The following is a 24,079-nucleotide window of genomic DNA, read 5'->3' as shown; positions in this document are numbered from 1 at the left end:
CTGCGAACCATTAACCTGTACGCATAAAAATTCATTGCAGAACAGCAACGGTAAATACACTATACTCACTTTGCTTTTTCGAAAATCCCTTTGTGTTGAGCGATTTTCGGAAATCACTTTTACCTCGGTAAAATCCTTTGATTAAAAAAACTATATGTTTCTTTCAAAGTCCCACTTCAAAAGAAAACGATTTTTATTTTGAAACATTATCTTAGTTAATTTTTTTACTACTTACCACGGTAAGTTCCTTTAAATATTGTTAAAAATTATTTATTTTACTCAAAATCAGGCTTGAAACGGTAATCATTATTTTGAAAGCATGTTTTAATAAATTTGCTTACAAATTAAGTTTAGTTAAATTTTTTAAAAAGTGAGAGTGTTTTTTCTATGGTACAAATTGACAGTTATGAAAATATGGTAGAAAAGGTATATTTTTTTTGATACAAACCATCTTCTTATTAATACCTTTCAAACAAAAAAAAAAAAAATTACCAAAATCGGACCAGCCAAACGCGAGTTTATCGGCCACACACACTTAACGAACTCTCTTTTATATATAAGATTTTGTATTTAAACGTGTGAAAATTGGACTAATTTAAATTTAAAATGTACGGTCACTGTGGCGTATGTGGGAACATTTTTTTTTTACAAATTTTTGTTAATTGAAATCTAACATAGATCGCACTAAATTTTATCTCCCTTCATTCATTGTTTTTCTTCATATGTGTATACAAATTCTGGGTCCTAAATTATTACAGATAGAAAATAAATATCTGAAAATGAAAATGTGGATTTAGATTTAGTGTGTAATTAGGCTGAATTTCTTGAATAAATTAAAGCTCTGCTAATTTTTGCAGAGAATTCTTTTGTGGAAGTTTTAATCAATCTTAATTCTTGTAATAAGAAACAATATTTTTTAAGCAAACTGTAGATCATTTTTAGCAATTCAATAATAGCTGTGTTTTATTTTCTTAGTGATCCAGATCAGATTTTTTTTTTTCAAACTTCGAAAGACTCCGCATTTCATGTTCTAGTTATGGGCTCAACGTACTAGTTTAAATTTAAAATAATCCAGCCCTGATTATATGCTATTTTTAAAAGAGTAACATTGCCTTTACAATAAAACACTTGATTTAAGGTTGTACGTCAATGGATTCAATATTCAATTCCACTTAACATTTGCCGGGGTAAATCACTGACTATATGTTTTTTTTTTTTTTTTATTCATATATGATTCTCTCTCTAAAAAAGAGCGACTCAACTAAAGTTGATTTTCACAGGGGCTTGAGCCCGCGAGGCTATTTATAAGTCGAGAGGGGCATTTACATACATATACAAACTGCAGTTCATTGAAGCGTACGATGACAGGAAAGGTTTCACTTTTGCAATTATATTATTCTGTCGATTGAGAGTGGTTCTGGTTTTTGTTTTGTTTGTTTGTTTCTAATTTTATTTTAGTATCTATAAGATACATACGGGAGCTAAGTTGTAATTACTGACTAACTACCATCCAACTTGAATGGTAGATTTATTTCATTAATAATAGCTTGAGGCAATAAAAACACAAGCTCTTTGATGGAGGAGGAGGAGGAGGAGGAAGATATAAAAGGTGGATGTGGGAGGCGTGTGTAGAACACTTGCGTGACTTGAAATGAATAGAATTACGCTCGAAGGAAGGTTTCGAATTAAAAAAATATTGCAATTAGTCGGAAGGTTGATTTCTTCGTCGATTTAATCAAGCTTATTTCTAGGTATTCTCATATCTTTATAAGGGGCTTATGAAAAAAGTTTGGTGGTGGTTAATTGATGGAAAGATTCTTAGAAACTTGCAAGTGACTCAGTCAAATTTGAACAAAGTTTTGTTTGTGTTCAAAAATTAAAGGACTATCAGGGTCATGTTACATTTCCGGTTTGTCATTTTGAAAAGTCCACTAAAAAACGAACGGAAACTCAAAGATTAATCTAAAACAATCAATCCTATTTGATGAGTCACACATCACACATCTTTGTTCTACAAACCATCTCACTTCAACATCCCTCAGCAGACCTTCAAATAATGTGTCGTTCTTTCTTTCGAACAATGTTAAAGCCAATGACTCAATGAAATTATGTAGATATAATTTCGTCTTGCCCCGTGCCCTGAATCTCAAGAATAGTTGTTTTAGTCCTTTGACGAGGAGCTTGCATGTATATACCTCCAAAAGGGTTCTTCATCTCTCTTGCGCCTCCAAACAAACATTGGTAATTACCTAATAATAGTCAAGCCGACAGGATGATGTGTGATTGCTTCAAGCCAGAGTCATTCATATTGAAGCCCCAGCATCTTCAGTGTTACGGGTGTTCTCTGTCTCGAGCTATATAAAGAGAGTGTCCGTGTCTATGCCACCAATTGGTGGCGGCCGGAGTAGAAGTACCATGTTTGCTCGTGTCTGATGGAGTGAATGTGCTTTTGAGCAAAACCGCTGTTCCATCACTAGAAGACGATGACGACGACTGCGCCGCTTCTGCTGTACCGCCATCAGCCGCAGTGCTATAATGATTTGCATCCTTTCGTGGTTTTTGCATTAATGAATGATGACCACCACAGCATGCTCCGGAATGATGTTGTTTCAATGCAAAAAAAAAAAAAAAAGATGATGTTGCTCTTTGGTTTCATTAAATTATGCCCCATGAGGCAAAATGTGGTCGTAGTGGTGATGGTGTATAAGATACAACGTTGTGTTCCAGAACAATTCATTAAGTGTAGCTTCTTTGTCCTTTGCCTTCATATACACTCTTAGAAAACAGATTGCAAAAAGACATGACCAGATCAGACCCAGAGTCTTTTTTCATCCGAAAAAAAATTGCATCACTGATGAAGAAGTGAAAGGATATTGCTTGAGAAAACAGTGGGGTCAAACTGCATTAAAGATATTTTTTAAGTCAATCCATAAAAACTTTTATCCATTAACGATTTACACAGGAGGTCCTTAATAGGGGTCTAGAAAGTTGTAAGAACAATTCCTACCGAAATTGCAGGAAAAAAAAAAATGGAAATCCGCGGCACGGCTATTTAAACGCCTTACCATTTTCAAAAAATTTTAAATAGCCAGACCACCGCTGCACCACACCCGCAACGTGATCACCAGTTTCTATTGCGGCGCACCACTACCGGACCACAGCCGTACCACGTCCGCACCATATTCGAAAATTCTATTTTCGGTGCGGCGTTGGTGCAGCATATTTTTTTATATAAATTGAAATGGTGCGGACGTGTTGCGGTGGTGGTGCAGCGATTTTTTATATACAAAATGAAATGGTGCAAACTCTTTTAAACCATTCTTTGATAGTTTCCACAATTTTTTAGAAAGTTATAAGGTTTTAAAAAACGAAATTTTGTCGCCTAACTAAAATTTAATTCATTCTTCATAAATTTTAAGCTCATTTAAAGGCCTACTTCAAAAATTCCCATCTTTAATTAAAAGTTGACAAAATTGAAGTCACTGAAATATATCTACAGACCACACTGTACTTTTTTTCTAGATTAAATTAAATTTTGCCAACACTTCAATTCGATCGAATATATATAAAATGGAAGAGTTGCTTGCTGCTGCTGCACTCTTTGATCGATTGAGTGACTTTTGTTTTATTTTCAATTCAGTTATATCTACTTATACCACCACCATCCATCCACTTGTGGAGACTCTGTGCAAATTTATTTATCATTTTTTTTTTTCTTCGAATTTAACCAAAGGGAGGTTATATTATAAACTCTTTGATGAAGGCCCCGTATAACCTAGACCTTAGTTTAACTGAAGTTCGTAACTATCTTGCTTCTCAATTACATTTGAGGGGGTATCGATTTACATTGTGTCGGTTGTAAGTTTTTCGCCTTTGGGGTGATCGTGTTTAAATTAACAAAACCTCAAGTTCAATTCTATAAGACTCAGTGTAGGCATCTTTATCCCACATACACGTGATGTTAGATCAGGCGGGATTGAGTTTAAATTACAAAGTTGGTGTTGATTGAAAAGGAATACTGAATGATTCTTTAAATATTAGCTGACTAGTCTTTTTTATTATCATTTTTTATGTGTCTCAAGTTCTTATAAAGAGTACCTACATATTTTGAAAAAGATTGAGGAGATGAAATCGATGTTCATTTCAGAAGATTGCCATAAAATAAATACATTTTTAGTGTTTACATTAACGAAAATGAGATTAAAGTGTCTTGATACTGTTTACACGATAACCTAATGGAAGTCAAGAGCAATAGAATATGCCTTTTGCATTTTGAAGTGCAAATCAAATCTTATTAACAAGATTTTTTTAGATAAAATAAGAAGGCGAAACTAACACACTTAGATATATGTTTAAGGAATACATTTTAGGCGAATTGGATGAAAAAAAAGAAAATTTATTCGAAAGGTTTGAAATTTTTTAAGAAATTACAAAATAAGTTTTACATATATACTCTATTCTATGCTAAAGTGAAGATCAAAGATTATTTATTGTTTGGAAAAATAAACAAAATTTTCAAATTTCAAAATAATGTTAAACATACGCCACAGTGACGGCTTGAGTATTGATAATTTTTTATTTGTAAAAACACAACTATGTACTAGAATTTTTCAGTTTCCGACTTCTAACTATCGAAATATTAATATTAGAGGTTCAAAATTTTAGAACATTCTTGAAACACGGAAAAACTTTCAAAAATTCAATTTTCGAAATGTTTTTCGCAGTAAAACCCCCATTTTTGAAAATTTTGTTTTGTGGGATGATGATGACTACCGAGCATTAGAGTTTACGCTTTTAAAGTTGTCTTCATCCAACTGGTAATTTGGGTAGTATGTTTTTGACGTGATAACGTCTTATAAATCGATGAACTATGGCAGCCACCACAAAAAAGTGACGCCATTTTCTAACGTTACACTTGAAATTTTTAGCAGTGCGGCAAAAATTTTAATTCAAAATTAAAAATAAACTATTAAAGATACAAAAATCTTGAAATATAATAACCTAAAATTAAATACATTTGAAGGATAGGGGTAAAACAAAATTTCAAAAAAATGGCTATTTTCTAAACGCGATAATGTAAAGAATTGAGTTTTGTTTTAATAAATAGACAAATTTATTGCAAGACTGAAAATGGAACTGACAAAATTCTAAAAAAATTCAAAACCAAGCGATTAATGGTTTTCTAAAACTAAAACATGAGGTAGACCTATGACAAAGTAGTGATTATAGGTAGGTGATTTTTTTTTGACAATTTGCAAAAACGTCATTCGAAAGATAATAAAAAAAAAAATTAGAGGTGTGATACGGATTTTTTTTTAAGTTTCTGCGTTTCGAAATATGATTTTTTTAAAAACACCTACTTATTTTGGGGTATTTTTGGGTGAGTTTTTATTTTTTTTTAATTTTTTGTAGCATTCAAAAGTCTCAAGCTTGTAGAACATGTATTTTATGACTGTGCGCATACATGTGCAAAAAATTAGTATTTCAAAATGGTTTTTGACCGAATAACGGGAAAAAAACAAGTTTTTTGCCCCAAGTTTTTTGACCTTTTTTAACCGTTTTTTATTTTTATCTTTTTTTCTTCAACAGATAAATAAATGAAATTTTTATTGTAAATAGAAAGTAAACATTACTATATCTGTGCAAAATTTCAATTTTGTAGTCACAATTTTGAGATAACGGTAAAATAAAGTTTTATTATTCAACAGGTTCTATCTTTTGATCTAAAGCAAATATAAATTTGATTTAACTTTATTGAGCATTCTGATGATGTTACCTTACATTTGGTATATCACATATAACTGTACATTCACTACAAGCTACACAATGTTAAATTAAAAAACTTGCGAAATACCTCAAAACACCTGTAGAGATCTGTTGATCATGAAAAGCCACCAGTGTGGGAAGTACCGTAATCTCAGTTTGGAATTTCGACATGGTTGGCTTTAAAATATTTTAACTTTTTTTCTAGGCATCGCAGAAATAAGATTGAAACGTCATATGAAAGGTGAAATTAAGTTTTTACATGATATAAAATTTTTTTAAGGTTGTCTAAAAAAAATTGATTCAATAGCGTGGGAACATAAAATTAGGTACCTATATGTTTTTGTTTTGCTTTTTTTTGATGAAAACTGATCGAGTTCAAAAAATTCTAGCTCTTTTTGGAGATGCCTAATAGACATGATCGATATATATATTTTGAGCTGAAGCAATAAGCTTTCAGGTGGTATAAAATTTATTATTGGTTGTTATATCAAAAAAATTAATTTTTAGGTGATTAAATGATTTTTTCACTTTTTTCATAAGAAATGATTGTTTTTAATAAATTATTTTAATACTTTTTGCGCATTGTAAAAATTTAAAAATGATTTTATTATGGTTTTATTATTTAGAAGAAATGTTTGGCTTTTTAATGGTATAATTTTTTTTTGTAAGCTTTTAAAATAAAAAAATTAATATAATGAGAAAAGAAAAAAGGTAATTTTTTTTAGATTTTTCTTGTAAATTATGATTGTTTGATCAATTGACTCATTTTAAAAGCACACAACCTGTTTTCTTATGACGTTATCACGTAAAATCATCGTCCGTAAACCGGCTTTACAGACAACGTCTTTTTGTTAATTTAATTTTCACTGTAGGTACCTTGTTTTTGAACTATGATGAAAAAAACTCTTCGCACTTTAAATATTAAAAGCTATCGAGTACATTTTTGTATTAGCTTAAATACACATTGAAAGTCAAGGTAAAATTTTATTTTCATAAACCCTAGTTAATGTGTTAAAAAACAGCAAGTCAAGTTAAGGGCTTTTTCTACGAAATTTTTCTTCACTTTAGTTAACTTTACATCATATTATTTTGCTATTTTAATATCAATATTAAAAAAAAAAGTCATGTGTGAAATTCACACGTGGTAGAAGTGAAACCTTAAAAAAAAATTTCTTGCAAAAAAAAAGGAAAAAATCTATTTTTTATTCTATCTCCTTTAAATACATGTTTTTTATATGACAACCTATATTAATTGTATATCATCTGAAATCTTATTGTTTCAGCTCAAAATATTTATATCGTCCATGTCTATACAACATCTACAAAAAGAGCTTATTTTCATCAAAAAAGCAAAAAAATCAATGTTTTTTCTCTTTTAAAACCATTAAATATATTTTTTTAAATGACAACCTATAGTAAATTTTATATCATCTGAAAGGTTATTTCACCTTTTATATGACATATGAATCATATTTCTACCATGCCTAGAAAAAAAATAAGAATTTTTTAAAGCCAACTATGTCGAAATTTCAAGCTGAGATTACGGTACTTTTTTAAGGTATTTCGCGATTTTTTTTTATTTAACATTGTGTAGCTTGTAGTGAATGTACAGTTATGTGTGATATACCAAATGTAAGGTAACATCATCAGAATGCTCAATAAAGTTAAATCAAATTTGTATTTGCTTTAGATCAAAAGATAGAACCTGTTGAATAATAAAACTTTATTTTACCGTTATCTCAAAATTGTGACTTCAAAATTGATTGAAATTTTGACGATGACCACGTCAACAGATCTCCACAGGTGTTTTGAGGTATTTTTCAAGTTTTTCAATTTAAGATTTTGTAACTTGTAGAGCTCGTACATTTAATTGTGATATATCAAATGAAAGTTTATGTTATCAGCATGCATATTAAAGTTAAATCAAATTTGTATGTGCACTAGATCAAAAGATATAACGTGTGTAGAAAAAGAACATCTTTTTACCGTTATCTCAGAATTTTGAACATGAAATTAATCGAAATATTGTACATTTATAGTTTATTTAATTACCTATCTACAAATTTCATTCATCTATCTATTAAAACAAAAAAGTTATAACAAGTTGAATGTTCGTGTCGCGTTTTCGTTTCATCTTGTTTCAAATCACTACGATACTAAAGAAGTTTTCACTTCAAAAATGATTCTTTTGTTCATATTAAATTTCATTATAACTGATAAAAATATATTCTCATACTTGACCAGAATAAAATAGAGAATTTCTTGATAGTTCATCTTATCTGCCAATGAGTTACTCTGATGTCACAGTTAATTAATTTTATTTTTACTCACCTACAACAAGCAGCTGATAAAACTGGTATTTTATGCAAAATGAAAAGGTTTGTATAAATTGATTAAATAAAACAAGTTTTTCTCTCAGTAAAATATACAACCATATCATTAGCATAGTTTATTTTAGTTCAAAGCACTTACATTAAGCTTAGGTTAGTCAAACTACTATCAAGTTAAAAAAAAAAGTGCATTTTCTTTGTGAAACAATTTTTTTTTTTTTATTGAACATTTGTATTTTCTGAATCTGAAACTAAATTTTTAGGTACTGTGATTGATTATTTTAAATACTTGTTTGTAGGTCAAAAAATCTAGGACTATTAAAATTATACCTGTGCTACATTTCATATTAATTTCAATGAGTCACCCCAAGTCAATGTACTCTAGAACTTTTTTGAGTTTTTTAAATAAAATTTAAATTTTCATCAAAAGTTTACCCGCCTTTTAAAAACTATGAGTCAACTATTTTATTGCTTAGGGTTAATTTAAATGCTGATTTTTAACTACTCATGGGTTAACAATCTCCGAAAAAAATTATAATAAAAAAAAAAAGAATGAAAATTAAAATCGCACATGTGATTTTGTGAACTCCCTAGAATTTGCGCATTCCATTCCATGATGATTCTCCGCATCAAACAATGAAGCTCAAATACCTTTATTATAAAGATGCAGAGATAACTTGAATAAGATTTACAATGAAAACAAAAAAAAAAAAACTCAAACACATTGTGAATATCAAATAACACCAGAAGGATTTATCTTTTTTTTGTTTAGCTCAAATACAAAATAAAGATTTTATATCAGCAATTTTGTATTTTGATGAGATAAGAAAATGCTGAAGTTTTGTTGTAGTATGGAATTATGTAATCATCGTCACATCCGAAAGGTTTTGATTTCGCATTTTTATGAGAAATGAGAACAAAGAGACCTCGTTTTTTTTTTTTTCATTTTTTAATCAAATAAACAAATTCACATGATTACAAATGCTAATCTCTTACCCTAAAAAAATTATTGAAGCATCAAAGTTTGGAAGAATAAATTTAGAAAACCAATATAGAACTCACCTGAAAAGAGAAAAAAAAAGAAAAAATTATTAGTAAAAAAAAAAAAAATAAAGAAAACATTAGCATATTGAATGTAAATGAGAAATCAATCATTACGATCATAAAATAGTGTATGTTAAATTTTTTTTTAAATTAAATTTGAAGATTTCCCCAACAACTGTGAGACGGTGTTTATTCAATTTCATAGGTTAATAGTGGTCAAATGTTTATTAGAATGTTAAAAACCAATAAATTCTTGGAAGAAGATGGTGAATGTTTCGGCCGAAGGTTTTTTTTTTTTTTTTTTGAGGAGATGTGATTTTAATTAATGACATAAACATTAATTAACTTAATAAAGTGTCTATAAATCTGATCACATTTATTCGTATGTATGTGTGTAACAATAAAAGAATATTTATGATCTTAGACTTTAGACCTACGCAAATTTAGATTTATTTATTATTATGACCCTTTGATTGATTAACATGAGAATTAGAGACAACTACAAAGAAATTTGGTATTTACAACTTCCTTTATAAGCTTGAAGCTACTTTAAATTTTTTTGACTAAAGCGATTTAAATGCTAGTTTTTTTTTTTAGGAGATTTGTTGAGGATTAAATACAAATTTGAAAAATGTTTCTTGACATGAGTTTTGCAAAATTGCTTAAGATAAAAATGTAAGTTGAATAAATGTAAAAATATATACCTACTTGACTTAGTTCGGGTTATAGAACTGGAGGGACAAAATTCCGTTTCCAAAAAACTAGTACCTACCTAATCCCTTTTTTGTGTGTTCTGTTTAATTTGTCAAACAATTTTCCTAATCATTAGAAGAAGGGATTAAGAAATTTTTTAGTTTGTTTTTTGCAAATAAAATTTTTACATTCATTAAATTTTTACTCCAACTTTTTTTTATCTAAAATTTCTCCGTTTCGCGACCTCTCCCCTCAAACGTGATGGTGTACATATAATGGTCTCCAAAAACTTGTATTCAAATAAACCATTTGTTGAAAAAAAAAATATTTGTAATCCATGTCAGGATCTAAATTCTTTCTAAATAATTTTGATTTCGAAACTCAGTTTAACAAAATATTTGCTTAAAAGCGACTGCCATAAAAATAAAGAATTTTCTAAAACAAAAAAATGAAAGGCAGCTATTTTAAAAATTGAGTTTTGAAATTAGAATTTTTTTAAAAATAATTTTGACCCTAAGACTTTCGCACATTTTATTAAGATGCATTTTTAGAAAAAAAAAAAATGAAAAAGAAAAAAAATTAAAATATAACTACTAATCAACACCTAAAACTGAAATAAAAATGAAAAATCAATGTCAAATTTTCGAAAATTTGATTTAAAAAAAAAAATTCAAATTTTTTTTTTTAATCCAAAAATTAAGTTTTTCAAAATTTTGTTTTTTATTTATATTTCAGCTACATAAATGCTTTTGCATAAAATTTGTAAGGTTTAAACAAGTTATTTGGGAGACAGACAGACATTTAAAAACGGTTCTATAGGAGGTACCATTAGTAACGATTCTTGAAAAAAACAAAATTTTTCATTAAAAGATAAAAATTGTCTAAGAAATATTACTTGAATTTTGAAATCAAAATCGTAGGAGCCGTTTTAGAGAGAATTAAACTTTTCCTCCTCTGTCAACAGTTAAAAACTGATACATACAAAGTTTGGAGTAAATCGGTCCATCCATTTAGGCTGTAGCTTCTTGTGGGGTTAGTGATGAATGGCCAAAACTGATAATCCCGAAAAGAAAATTCCTAATGCCCCCCAATGTGTTTGCATTTCAATTAAACTATCTAAGACCATAATAAGAGTGAAAATGATAACCGTACCATCTCAAAAAAAAAAAAAAAATTTTTTACCGCCTGTTTTTGATTGAATCTAATTGTTAAATTTGTCAATTACAAAATATTTATATTAATAAAAATAAATTACAGTTTTCAAAACATGCATTATTTATTAATTTTAATAAGATTTCTAAGTAAAATAGTTCAATGAAATAATCGAATTATGTTTTTTGTTACTATTATTTTTGTCCGTTAAAAAAAAAATTCTTGGGTATGTGGAGATTTTCGGAGATCGTGGAGATATTGAAACAAACATTTTTTTTTTCTTGGGGATATTGTACCTACTCTGAAGATTTTTTTCAACCAAAATTTTTTGAAGATTTCATCCGAATCAGATTTTTTTTTGTGACCTAGAGTAGCTATATGTATCCCCTCCTTATACAGATCGACAGACATCCTGACGGGACTTTTTTCACATTCTTTATCATCGTAATGCCATGTTTAATTATTTTTATGAATGCATAACAATCAATGCATGCAATCAAATATTTATACAAAAAAAAAATCTAGTAGGTACATTATTATATTCTAGAAAAAAAACACAGATATTCTGGTTATATCATGGGCAAACGAACCCCGCGGGGGTTACGGGCCTCGTAACTAAGCCGATTTTTACAGTTTTTTTTTTTCAAATTTTAGGGTTTAACACCGAAACTATGTAGTTTCTATAGTTAATAAAATCTTAAAATTTTTTGAACCTTGAATATGACTTGCAATCAAAATCCTATCTAAGTTCACCCGCACTCCTGATCGAAATGTTCACTTCTTAAAAAATCATAAATAAATTAAATTTATAACTGACACCTTTTATAATAAGACTTCTTTAAGAAAAAAAAAAATTGCTTGCAAGGCTCAGACTTATAATCCGCAAGCCCCAATAAAAATCCCCAAAAAAATACTATTAGCAAAACTTCATCTGGTCATTTTTACATCAAAAAAAAAAAAAAACTCCTCTACAAAGGTATTAAAAAGTTGAAATTTATTATTCTTAAATTGAAACCACCATCACTAATCGCCTTGAGGCCAATGAACCAATCGAATGTTGTTATTCTTATATAATTCAACAAATTATCTCCATTTCCAATGATCCACACTGATGTTTTTCTTCTTTATATAACAACAAACAAAAAAAAAAAAAAAACTTCAATATAAAAGTTTATTCGACAAAAATAAATAAAAAATCCCAATTCCAAGAATTTTATCCCCAAAAAGATGCATTTAGTACGAAGATACATCGAAAAAGCAACACACAATCAATTCAAGCATAAGACCCAAAAATAAGATTACAAATCTTCTTTCTCTTTGCATCCTCTTCTTCATCGATTCAACTCCACCTTCATCACAAAAGTGTATTCCTTTGCGGAGTTCTTCGTTCGGACTATTGCCTTGGTCACCTCTTTGGTAATACGAGAACCTGAGAAGCCAATAAAAGCCAAATAAGTTTGAAACGACAAAAAAAAAAAATCAAAGTCAGTTAAATGAAGAAAAATTTCAATTTCAAAAAGAAACACCGCCATTTCACCCGAAAATCTTTTACCAAAAAAAAAAAATCAAATAAAAAAAATCACATCGTATCCAAAAGCACTTATTGAATAAGAACATAAAGTCTGAAAAAGGAAGATGAAGACGACGCATGGCGGCGGCGATGAATCTGCAGCAGCAGCATCCTCGCCAGCATCTTCGATGTGGTCCAGTCCAATGAAGGACATAAATTAAAATACCTAACTGAGGTTAATTTTTTTTTTTTTCTTTTTGTGATTATTTCGGTCGAACTGAATCCATAATAAGCCGCACAAAGGTCCTAAAGCTACTTTTCATGCAACTTTGTCTTTAATGTTTTCAAAAACGAAGGCGAGGCGTTTGAACCAAGAAAAGTGAGAAAAAAGTAAAATAAAAACAAAAAAAGGTATATTCGAGAACGAAGCCCGAAATTAAAAGAAGAATTCTCAACTTGGACCACCACTAAAGCTTGAATTATGCTACATCAAGCCGCCAACAAACTTGTTAGACACAAATAAGATTCATTCAGGACCGGACCAAAGGCCGCTATGTGAAAGGTTTTCATTTAGAATTTGAAAGAAAAGATGGAAAGTAATAAATCCAGCACTGGATTCACCTGATGTTTATAAACATGTTGCAGATACATTTCGTTGTCCGGTTATCTTCTAACTTAGACATGTGAATGGTTTTATAATGGAGCATCTTCTTTTCTCTTGGCGAGATTCTGAACAAGAGTATTTAGAATCATCACGCATCATTTTTATAACCGAGCCAAGAGCCGTCAGAAAATTATTGGTTACTAGACCAGGAGACCAGATAGTTGCTTCTTTTTTTATATTTTTTAATATTTTTTTGTTTTTTTTGTTAAACTTTTTTCTTAAGCCTTGTTGAGCAAACATGTTCGCACAGACGAATCGAATTAAATTGGATTATTTATGCACTCTTTCGGATGCACATGTGGATCTGGTTATATACTTGTATAGCTGGTATATACAAAGACAGACATATTCTAGTCGTGCAGTCTGTTCGAAAGAGGGGTTAAAAAAAAAAAAAAAAATACTATCTTCGCGTCGTCGACTTACACCCTGCTCAGTGTTCAAAACCAACTCAACTCTTGGCTATAGTTGTTGACTGAGCTAATTGAGCTCTGGGTTGGGGCCAGTGACTTGAATCGGTGTGGAATTATTCTATCCTTCGATTGTGTTTATATATTTTTTTTGTTTTTTTTTTTTCACTTTTTCTTGTCTGTTTAGTCAGTCGTGTCTGGCATGGGATTTGACCCATGAGGTCAGAATTGTAAAGGTTTTTTTTTTTGCAAGACTTATAGATATAGGTATAGTTGCGATGATTGTGTATGGTGTATGGTGGGTGTTGGATTGTTTTATTTTGTTTTGGATTTTTGTTTGGGAATTGAAATTCGTTTGTTGACCCAGTTAATCAAGTTTTTTATTTTGTTTATTTGTTATTGTTATTAGTTTCAGCCTCAAGAGTATCGGCGATGTATATTATTGGGAATTCTATATTTGTTTATACCTAGGTATTACCTATTAATTTTTATTTTTACCTATCTGAATAGAAAGTGAAAGGCCAAGGTTTCTAGCGAAAGCTTTAATTGAAGACCATTCTTAAATAAGTGTCTGTAATTTAGGAAGCAATAGTTCTTTCAAAATTTATTTGAAAATACGAGTAGTTTATATTAATTACATATTATTTTAATTTTTACCTTAAAGCAGTTGGCAACAATATAAAACTAAAATGGCCAATTTTTTAAAGTCAAACAAGTAGAAAACAGTTTTTTTAAATATCTAAAAATATATTCTACTAATTTTGTACTTTTTAGACCATATTTTCAAAATTTTTGAATAGTATCATCAGCTATAAATTATACCTACATTCATAAATCCAAGATCAAACATCTTTTTAATATTTTGGCTAAATTTTTCACTTGTACACTTTTATATATAAAATTCTACTTAAAAGCTTATTCTGAACAACATTTTGGAGCCGCCATTTTTAATAAAAAAAGAGGTTGTCTGTAAAGCCGGTTTACGGACGATGATTTTACGTGATAGCGTCGTAAGAATACAGGTTGTGTGCTTTTAAAATGAGTCAATTGCAGCGTTTTTTTTATTTTAAACAATCATAATTTACAAGAAAAAGCTAAAAAAAATTACATCTTTTCTTTTCTCATTATATTAATTTTTTTATTTTAAAAGCTTACAAAAAAAATTATACCATTAAAAAGCCAAATATTTCTTCTAAACAATAAAACCATTTTTAAATTTTTACAATGCGCAAAAAGTATTAAAATATTTTATTAAAACAATCATTTCTTATGAAAAAAGTGAAAAAATCATTTCCATCACCCAAAAATTCATTTTTCTGATATAACAACCTATAATAAATTTTATACCACATGAAAGCTTATTGCTTCAGCTCAAAATATATATACCGATCATGTCTATTAGGCATCTATAAAAAGAGCTAGAATTTTTTGAACTCGAGTAAATTTCATTAAAACAAAAGCAAAAAAAAAACATTTATTTTTATGTTCTCAGGCTATGGAATCAATTTTTTTGTTTGACAACCTATACAAAATATATACCATGTGAAAGCTTATTATTTCAATTTTCATATGACGTATCAATCTCATTTCAAAGATGCCTACAAGAGAAGTTAGAATTTTTTAAAGTCAACTATGTCGAATTTCCAGACTGAGATTACGGTACTTCCCACACTGGTGGCTGTTCGCGGGGCAACAGATCTCCACTGGTGTTTTGAGGTTTTTCGCAAGTTTCTTGATTTGACATTGTGTAGCTTGTAGTTAGTCTACCGCTATGTTTTATATACCAAATGAAAGGTAGTTGTATCAGGATGCTCATAAAAGTTTAATAAAATTTCTATCTGATCTTGGTCAAAAGTTATAACCTGTTGAATTCTAAAATTTTATTTTACCGTTATCTCAAAATTGTATTTACGAAACATTGATTGAAACATTACTCCATATACTTTATTCCTGTATCTTTAAAGAAAAAAAGGTAATAATAAAAAACGATGAAAATCGGTTAAAAACGGTCAAAAAACGTGTTTTTTTAAAACTTGTTTCTTCGGTTATTCAGTCAAAACTTACTAAATGATTCCACTTCCAATTTGCACATGTATGTAGTTGCAAACTTCTTCTTTATTAATTAATATCATGAAATAACCATTTCTGTTTCACTGTGCTACAGTGAAGTACGGTATGACAAAAACCACTTTTCTACACTTCTGCATTATTGTAATGTTTCTTATGATTAACATCTCGAAATATTTGTTTCGAAGCGAAACCAATTCTTGAAATTTATAGCAAGTAAAAATGTTTGCATAAAAAATAGCAGATCGCTATGTTCTTATAGAATATTTATACTGACTTCATTTTAGAAGCTCAAAACATAATTATGCAAGCATTTTATATTTTTATTTTTTTTTTTGTGACTATGCTTACTTACCCACTTTTACAATAATATAATTTCAACCAATTTATTTCTTTATTTGAAAAGATATAAAAACGATATTTATTAATAAATTTATTATCAAATCAACAAATTAAGAAATAGTTAACGTAGGTAATTTTTATCATAAATTACTATCAACTCACATCTTGCCGAATTTCGCAAAAAAAAAAAACCGTATTAATCAACTTAATTAATTCTGAAAAAAAAAAGAAAGAACAAAAAAAAATAAACACTTTTCACACTATAGCAACATTTAGTCAATTCAAATTGGCACAATTAGCACAAAATTGGCAAACCGGCAATATAACCTTCTCACAATAATAATTAAAAAAAATTGTCCACCAAGTTCATTTTGCACCATTTTGCTTGCTGAACTGGAACTTAAACATGAAGTTTTTGAATAGAGTAAAACAAAGCAAAAAAAGAAAAAAAGAAAAAAAAAACATTTCCGCGGTCGCGTTTGACTTTGCTGATGATGATGATGTCTTGACCTTCCTTGGTTCAGTATCATGAACCAACCCTCATCTGCCCCTCCTCTTTCTCTCTTTCTGCATGAACAAAAAAAAAACTAAACGAATAATTAAGATAAATAAATTGAGAATGACATGCGGAAAAGATGGCTTCACCTTGTCACATATAGTCGCACTATTTAACATTCGCACTCTGCGTTTGCCATTCTTGGTATTAAAAAATATCAGCAATTCAATTATAAATTTGATTTTCGCTCTCAATTACGTCATTGCTTGCGCGGTGGCGGTGGTGGTAGCGTGAAAAAGTGTGTCATTCACTGATTCAAACGTGGTTTTTGCTGTTCCAGCTCTAAACGGCTTCATCAGAACAGAAAACAGTTCAGAAAACCCGTCCAAAAATAGATCGTGATTCTTTTTGGTGAGAACGTGGATCGACCGGACCGACACATCGACACACACGGTCAAAGTTATTATTACCTTGACGACATACTCTGTTGCTTGATGCAGTATGCAGCAACTGGTTTGCTAGTTAGAGTTTAGTTTTGTTGTTGTTTTTGTTTGTTTTGGCTTTATTTTTGAGGTTATATTTAAAAAAAAGTGTCATGAAATTTTGTTGAAGAAGATAGCAAGTTGTTGGAGTTTCAAGTTGGAATTTACGCCTCCGTATTTAATTCCAAAAGCCAAGCAGTTTTCTGTTGTAAGGTTGGTAGGTATGTTGTATACTTGACAGGTGAGGTTATCAACTACATTTTGTTTGGATGGTTACAAGAAGTTGCATAAAAAGTTCATTCAACAAGTGCGATGTTGTTGTTATTGTTGTTGTTGTTGAAGAACTTGAAAAAGTTTTTGGCCATAGGCGTTGTTCGGCAACAATAATGCAAGGCGAATCCAATTAAGGATGACAAATTGAATTTTCCAACAGGAAAAAGGAGGAAATTATGAGCGCCAAGAAATTGATTGGTGGGCGGTAGCAATAGGTAGGTATGTGTGTGTTGGCGAGAAGGTGAACTTGTTCATGTCCTGATAAAGTGGATAAAAAAGAATAAGTACAAATAAAAAAAAAAATAATCAAGGGTTTGTATGTAATGAGATAAAATAAATAAGAAAACTGTGAATTGAATTGCTTTTGCAAGAATAGAGGGCACCTACAGATTTCTGGCGAAAGAATTTTTTTTTATGAACTCAAAAGTGTTCTTTTATTGCTCATGCCATATGCAAACCTTCGCAGGACCAATTAATCCATAAAGAGTAGAACACCATGTAATATGATTTTATCTTTAAAAAAAAGTTACGTATACACCACAGTGACCCTCGAAGTTAGCTCTATTTTAATCGTTTACTAAATAGTGAAACAAGCTAGCTTATGTTGGCTATCAATGACTGTCTGTTAGATATAAAGTTTTTTATATCTCAGGTAAAAAGTTTTTACAATAAAAAAAATCCAATCACTGTCACCCACATTTAAAATACGAACATCTGTATCTCGGAAGCCACTGCATCGATTCCGCTGAATTTTTAAGTGTTTGTTTTTATGAGTAAATAAAACATTTTAAGAGACGCTTTTGAAAAATCCGCCCACTTCTACGCCTTCTTTTCTAATGAATTGGTTTTTCAGAAACACGTTCATCGATTTTGAATGTGGATTAACTGTGGGCACATTCAATTTCTGAGTGAAATATTTTAAAAGTACCTACTCGTAGTTAAAGTAAATTCAACATATTGCCGCGCCCCCCTTTTTTCAACATTTTAGTTTCTCGGAATTACTAATTGTCTACTAAATTTAAATTGATTGAAATAACCTAATTTAAAAATTATAATTAAGTGTATAGTGCTTTTGAAGAAAGTATCAATCATATGAATAACTGTAAATGTTGCCATTGTATTTTAATATTTTTTTTTTTTTTTGATTTTGAGCAGGTATTTTTTTTTTTTTTTTTTTTTTTGAAAATTGAACTTTCCCCTAAATTGTTCTTTTTTTACTTGAGTAAAACTAAAAATGCGTTAAAAAAAATAGTTTCAAATATCACCTGGCTTAATTAAAGAATTATTAAAGGTATTTAATCTTCTTTATAGGCTTAAACCTATCTTGGCCCAAAAAAAAGATACAACCGAAAAAGCAAAACAACTCAAAAAATCGAATTTTTTGATAATTTTTTATGTTTGTTTCCACTGTTTTGATTTGGATTTTTTGTTTAGTTTTTACAAAAACATTATTCTGTTAGTAAATTGAATGCTCTACAAAAAGTTATAAAAACAATAAACCAAAACTTTGCTGTGCTAACGAGATATATTGATAAAACCAAAAATGGGACTTTTGCACCCCTATCTTCAATTTCCACAGTCTCATTTAATAGCACTCCTCGGTTTTATCTTCTTTCATAACACATTGAACGATTCCTGCGAAAAAAAACGTGAACGTATTAGTTCCTTATTGCAATGTTTTTTTTTTTTGACCTATTAGAAAATATATCTCACGTACAATTTTTATCAGGTATTGCATTTTTGACAAAAACGCACTAATAGTTTCGATTAAATTTGGTGTACGTAATTTTTTTTTTAGCTTTTTTAACAAAACCTCGGTTTTAAAAATTTGAACCGTTTTTATGATTGTTAACATTTTATATGATTCTATGTACTGTACCTATTTAAAATTTCTAAAAAAAAAATTGTAAAAAAGTTAAAAAATTATTTTTTTTGTGCATGGTTTTTTAACAAAGTTTTTCTGATTTCTAACGTAATATAGAATTTGCTGAAATGTATATATACTTTAAACAAAAGGTCTGATGCATGACTGCATGTTATTTTTATTAAATTCGAAGCAATGCTTTTATTGGCCTATTTAAACATTTTTTGAAAAGAAAAACGCAGATCAATTTAATTTACTATGAGAAAAAATAATTAAAAGCGTTGAATAGAAGAAGTCAATTTTCTTAAAATATTTTTTTATTTTTTTTTTTTTTTGAAAAAAAATTGATAATAATTTTCGAAATATCAATTTCTTTTTGAATAAAATTTTTTTTAAAGTTTCTAAAATATGACATACCATGTAATTTTGTAGAAACAATCGAAAAGAATTTATAAAAAAAAATTTTAATTTTAAAACAAAGTTTTTAAATTTTACAATTTTAACTTAATGATTTTTCAAAAATGAGAAACAGTACAGACCATCAACTTCAAGTACACATGAGCAAATTTCTGATTCATTTGATTTCGATATAATATGCTTTTTTTCAGAATTTTGCAAAAACTACAAAAAAATGTGTGATTCTTACGAATAATATTATAATACAAATTCACGTGTATCAATATTCTTATTGCATAATAGGTACCTACATAAATTTCGTTCAATATTTGACTTCTAAAAATATCAAACCGAATTGTTATGTATACAATTTTGTTATATCAATGAGTCACCAAAAACCGAATAAATTATAGTCTAGGAAAGTCTATTTGTTATTTTGGTGAAATCAATATCTTTCAAGTCAAACCACATTTATAATACCTATATCCGAGTTCCTCTACGACTATATTAACATAAAACTAAATAACACAAAAGATTTTATTTTCTTTGCAAAAATAAAAAAAAAAAATCTAGAATTTTGTGATTCTAATAAACAAAAGGTTTTCTAATCTTGATTTAGACGTAATAGCAACCTGTCTGCTAGAGGTGTTAAAAAAATTCAATCGAAAAAAAGAACAAATGAATTTATTATGTTTTCATGACAAAATGAACCTATTCAACTTTTTAATCTCTTCAATGTCTCGTCATTTAGCATGAATGACAAATAAAATTAAAAGTTCTTTAAACTATACACGAACAATCACCTTCTTATAGTCAAACAATAAGCTGTGAAATATTGCATAAATAAAAAAGAAAAAAACAAAAAAAAATGTTAAAAAATTGATAATGTGTTATTTAATTCAAACTTCAAACTGTATAAATAAACTTGGTTCTACAACCAGGGTTGGAATAAGGATTTTTAAGGCCTTAAAAGGGTAAAAATTTTAAAGTAGGATTAGAATTTCGGGAACGCTTCTCAGTACAGAAATTGTTTTTGTAATTTTGGGGAACTTTAAATTTAAATTACTGAACTATATCGCACCTTAAAAAGTCGAAGTCTAATGTGGGATTTCGTTATAAGCCTTTTTTTTCTTCTAAGTCAAAGGAAATCCGATACTGGTTAAAGAAAAAAAAAAAACGTGATGCTACAGAACTTTGGTAGCAAAAGTCTCAGTTCTAACAACAAAAAAAATTACATTCTGATGTTGTTAAGCAAGGTTCCCACTTTTTGTCTCTGTTTCACTTTTTTTGCAACCTTTAGCTCTTAGCATGAAATGGATTTGATTGTTCTAAACGAGAACAAAAGACTGTATCATTCTAGTTAATTCATTATGATGGCGTTGGCACGCATCTTCTTTTTATTTGTTTGTTTTTCTGTTTGCATTATTCTTAGTGAGATGGGAAATAAGATATACACGGAAATAAATGTAAATTTTTTAATGAACAACCAAGTTTACAGAATAAAGCGGACGTTATTAAGTAATATTGTCAGTAAATGGACTTCCTTCGGAACATGGTAATTGTTGTCCATTATTATACAAAGTTTTAATAACTATGCAAAAAAGTAGATGATATTGTGTGTGATAAAATGTAATAGTACTTTTCTAGTGAGGTACTAGAATTGTGCCAATTTTTTTAAGAACTAGGAAGGAGGAAGAAAATTTGGCAAATTAAATGGGAATCACCAAATTTCTACCAATAAATTAATTTGTCATTCAGAACACCTTGAAATTTGTATTTATTCTGAATTCCAATTACTGAATCAAAAACATCCCCCTATTTTTTGAATTAATCATCAATTTATTCATAGAAAAAAAAAACGCACCGAAATACGTTTACTTTATCATTTCCACTTAAATAAGCCTCATTTTTATAATTGATAACATATTGACAAGCTAATAAATCAATTACACACTCAAGAACATAATATAGGTATAACCAACAACAACAAATGTCCGATTATAACTTGTCATTGCCAAAGATTGTTGTTTTGTTGTGCCAATGAAGAGTCAAGAGCAAAATTATAAAATTAAAAAGAAAAAAAAAGGTTTTATGGTAACGTATTATCTTTGCAAAGAAAAAACTACATCCGTAAGAAGATATCGATAACAATCTAAGATAAATATCAAACAAAACTCAAATTCGTAGACAGACAAACAAATAAACAAAAAAAAAAACAAAACATATAAAATTGCATGTTTGTTTGAAGTTTCACTCAATTTTATAGTGGCACTTAGATAAGATATCAATAAAAATGATTTTTTTTTCTTGGAAATTAAACAAAATTGAGGGCGTTTTTTGAGTTTGTTGAAACACAATTCCAACTGACCCTTGCGTTTTTCTGATAAGTTATTTTTTTTAGTGCAAATGTTTTGAAGGTAAAAGTAGGTAGGTATTTGAAATGAACGATCAAAACTTGGATTTGTTTTTGGATCTTAAAGTGGAACGTGCTGAGATAAGTAATTAGTGCTCAGAACATAAAAAAAGCTATTCAGTAAAACATCAAAAATGTCTTTTTTTTACTCTTTGGTTTTTTCTTAAATGTCTTACAATATTTTATTTTCTAACATTTTTAAAATAATTGTTGATCTCTAGAAAAACTGTCACATCCTTTTAACTTATAAATATAATTTTGAGAAAACCTACACAAAAATTTAAAACATTGAAGATTCAAAAGATTTTAAAATTTTCTTTGATTTATAAAAAAATCTTTCAAACTAATTTTTTATATATTTTCTAGATGCAATTACCTAAATGCAAACTTTGGAAATTCTCTTTGGGAATATTGCTAAAACATTGGCTATTCTTATTCTCTATCACTTTTAAACTTAACCTTAACTATCCACTTTATTATTTGGAAATAAAATTAAGTATAAAAACAAAAAAGCAAAGTCAACATACGCCCTTAGTACCAAACAATTTTAAAAATTTTCTGACACTAGCCCGTAGAACTAATAGAACGGTAGACACCAAAAACTATCTGAAGCCCAATAACCAATAGTCCAGTGCATTTAAAATTTGACCCAACAGTTCGTACCAACCCCAAATTTTTTTTGCTCAATCGATAGGCTAAATATCATTACCCTGATTTTTCGCACTCGTGAAATTCACCTTTCAGCCGCCATCTAGGATTTTAGTTTTTATTAAATACCTCGATTTCTATTTATCCTACATAAAAGTTGTGTAAACAAAAAACGTAAAAAATTAAATTACGCATCTTTAAAGTTAAAAACGCTTTTTCGATATTCTGAATATTAAAAAAGTTACAAGCCAAAAAAGTAAAAAAAACGAAAAAAATGACAATTTTATAGTTTTGAGCATTTTTTATCAAAATTATGAAAAAACCTTCCGAAAAAAGATTGTTTTTCTTAAGAAAAAAAAATTTATCTCGGCTATTTATGGAATATTCCCAACAATGTTGTACCATTTTGAAAAGAGAATTGAACACACCAACTTTTAAGGCAACTGGCCGAAACATCGTAGTGCATTTTTTTACACTACGGCTCATTGAATTAGAGTCATGTAAAATTTTTTAGTACTAAGTTGGGTAAAAAAGTAATATTTTCTTTAAAACTGATGCAGCTGAGTTAAAATTTTTGAATGCATTTGATAGCAGGGTTATTCAAGGTTCCGTAACAAAAGAAAAAAATGAGAAAAATTAAGATTTGTAGTCACGTCACATGAAAAACCGTCACAGGGTGACCATTTTTTCGACTTTTTTCCGAATGCCCATAACTCCCAAAATATATGGCTGCGATTTTTTTTATTATTTTTCTGATAACTGTCACCACCTACCCTATCTACCGTTTTCGTTTCGAAGTTAACTTTTGGGACACCCTGTATATGAAATTGATATAGAATTTTCCGAGGAATTCGAATATTGTATTCACAATTTAAAAAAAAATACATTTTCACCCCTATAAAGAGACTTTTTTGTGACCACTTTTTTGAAAAATCGTAATTTTTTTATTTTGTCCTGCTAAATTCGCACCCGTGTGCTGACTAATTCCAAACTAATTTTTAAATATTTGAATAAATAATATGTAATATCGTAATGAGATTAATCTCCCAAAATATAAAAATTGGTTTCAAACGTAAATACTTACCAATTTGAATAAAATATTCCAATAAAGACTTTATATCAGTTTATCCAGTAGTAGCACTTTTCTGGCAGTTGATAGATTTCTTATAAAATTTTAGCAGATTTGTTTTTTATTTTCACTCAATTTATTTTGCAAGCAAAATTCACTCAGATAAACTTTGTTATCTTAAAAGATACAACTAAAATTTCTTATCACACTTTTTTTGTCTGATATTTTAAATCACTCCAAAGATATGATGATGCGATTTTCTTTATCAATTTTTTTTTTGCAAAGTAGATATACAAAACAAATTAGTCACACACTCACACACGTTTATGATAAAATATAATAACTGCAATGAATAATAGAAAAAGATTAAAAATATTTAAAAGGTATTTATAATGGGTAGAAAAATCCAACAACAAATCTTTAAAAAATAAAAAAATGATAGATAACCGAAGAGAAGATATTA

General features: G+C 28.9%; 1 protein-coding gene across 1 annotated transcript in view; it reads right to left on the bottom strand.

Annotated features, from left to right (window-relative positions):
• LOC129912047 (MICAL-like protein 1) overlaps positions 1–23,732 on the bottom strand; it is a 170,303-nt gene extending 146,571 nt beyond the window's left edge. The window contains exon 1 of the mRNA XM_055990140.1: positions 23,632–23,732. The gene's annotated coding sequence lies outside the window, so the exon portion shown is untranslated. The remainder of the gene's footprint in view (positions 1–23,631) is intronic.
• Positions 23,733–24,079: the final 347 nt, after the last annotated feature.

This window comes from Episyrphus balteatus, chromosome 2 (genome assembly GCF_945859705.1).
Source record: "Episyrphus balteatus chromosome 2, idEpiBalt1.1, whole genome shotgun sequence".
NCBI lineage: Eukaryota > Metazoa > Arthropoda > Insecta > Diptera > Syrphidae > Episyrphus > Episyrphus balteatus.
The sequence above is the reverse complement of the archived record's forward strand: the minus strand, read 5'-3'. Positions and strand labels throughout refer to the sequence as shown.